Source organism: Mandrillus leucophaeus, unplaced genomic scaffold (assembly GCF_000951045.1).
Source record: "Mandrillus leucophaeus isolate KB7577 unplaced genomic scaffold, Mleu.le_1.0 Scaffold359, whole genome shotgun sequence".
Taxonomy (NCBI): Eukaryota; Metazoa; Chordata; class Mammalia; order Primates; family Cercopithecidae; genus Mandrillus; species Mandrillus leucophaeus.
Window position 1 is genome coordinate 1,243,048 of NW_012103798.1, and position 2,038 is coordinate 1,245,085.

At 45.8% G+C, this 2,038-nt stretch overlaps 1 pseudogene; it reads right to left on the reverse strand.

Annotated features, from left to right (window-relative positions):
* Window positions 1-320: 320 nt before the first annotated feature.
* On the reverse strand, window positions 321-856 carry LOC105546415 (annotated as a pseudogene).
* Window positions 857-2,038: the final 1,182 nt, after the last annotated feature.

Genomic DNA, 2,038 nt, shown 5'->3' on the forward strand with positions numbered 1-2,038 from the left:
AAAAGGTTGTAAGGTAAGAGAAGTGAAAGAAAAAGGCCATGGAAGATCTTCCTTGACTATCACCGGTTTCACCCGGGGTTGATTTCCTCTGGCTGGATAGGTGCTTTAAGCTGCTCCTCCCTAAACTAGGTGACTGGTTAAAGGTGACCACTTTTCGTAGGGTGCATCTTTGGGTTCTTCAGAGATCGTGGTAGGAACATCAGACTATAATTCTCTTTTATTTTTCCAATAAAGGTCTTTTATTGCATCATTAATATATCACGAATAGGTTTTAGGAATTATCTGGCATCTAGTTTCTGTTGGTAGGCAACTCTTGGGTCTTACTCGTCAGCCGGCTGAACTGTTTGTTTTCAGAAATATAGATACAATCCAAAAATATTCTGAAAGTCTTGTTTTTAACTGCTGTGGCTTGCCAAATAAAAGCAGCTGAATGTGAAACAAGCTCAATGTTATTTCCTTCAAGGATTAACTTACCTTTCTGGGCGTGAGATACTGAACAAGCAACACCTGGCCTCATCCAAACCCATTGGATGTATTTTTCACCCAATAAATTTCAGATGTCAATAAGAGACCCATTCTTCTGATAACAACTTTGTTGGGGAATTGAGCATACACAGAGCTCGCCTTGTAACGGAAACCCAGTGTAACACCCTTGATCATGTTCTGTGCGTGACTACAAAGAGTGTGAATGACAGCCCGTTCCTATTTTCCTACCATTTGTCAACCGAGCCTCTTCTTTTTCTTTCCAAGAAGACTGAGTTCTACACTTAGATTGTGATTGAAGTCCCTCTGCAGGGTTCCTCTGGAGCTCTTCACAATAACTGTTCATCCCTTTCAGAGTGATGTCAACATTCATTACTGAGAATGGCCTTCATTCTTGCTATAGACGTGGCAAAAAAAAAAAAAAAAATCATACCATGATTCTCTTAACATGAGTAATGCACTTCCCTCTGGCTGTTTTATTTCTTCCTTCAGCCCCAGGGAATTTAATGGTCCAATCCCTGGTTGGGTTCACATCACCCCTCTAGGCAGTCCTCTTGGGCTGATTTTATTTATTTATTTACACCGGATCTTGATCTGTTGCCCAAGCTGAGGGCAGTGGCGTGATCACAGCTCACTACAGCCTCAACCTCCCAGGCTCAGGTGATCCGCCTGCCTCAGCATCCATGGTAGCGGGGACCACAGGCACACACTGCCAAACCCAGTTAATTTTTAAATCATTTTGTAGAGATGGAGTGAGGGTGGGGGGAGGGGGGGTCTCCCTATGTTGCCTAGGCTGGTCTCGAACTCCTGGCCTCAAACGATCCCCCCACCTCGGCCTCCTAAAGTGCTGAGATTACAGGCGTGAGCCACTGTGCCGAGCCATTGGGCAGATTTTAAATGTCTCTAGCAGGGCTGCCTCCCACATTGCCCACTTCTGGTCCAAGAAAAAAACTCGCACCTATTCTTGCATCTTCTCCTCCCCCTCGGTGGGATGTGTGGCAAATTCCTAAGCTGCATAGATGCTGTCACTCTCTCTACCCTACTGCTTCAGGGGAATAGCCACAGCATCCCATCTTTAGATTCCTGAGACAACAGTCCAGTGGGTCCTCAAACTCCTGGGGCACAAGCTCTCCAAGTGATCTTCTTGCTGTTCCTTCCACTGGGCTCCATCAAACTGGCCACCACAAGCCAACCCTCCTCCAAGAAATTCTCTCTACTATCCAGCAGCAGCCTTTTCTGTGTTTGAGGTGGGTGTCGGGCTTCTGGTCTTCATCATGCCCTTTGTAGGCCCCTGTTAGTTTTCTAGCAACTCACTTTGGAATGAAGGCATACCTACCATCTATTGCCTGGGACTTTGACTAGGAAAGAGTTCATCTTATCTACCTGTGACAGAAAGATTCATTTATTCCACAGTAAGCACCTGGGCCCTCCTAGCCATTATCAGTGCTGCTGCCATACCCAACCTGAGTCCCAGAATGCCTTGCTGCACTGTCTGCACCCTGTGGGCTGAATGTTGGGAATTCACTTGGACCAGATAAAACAAGAAAAAAATCAC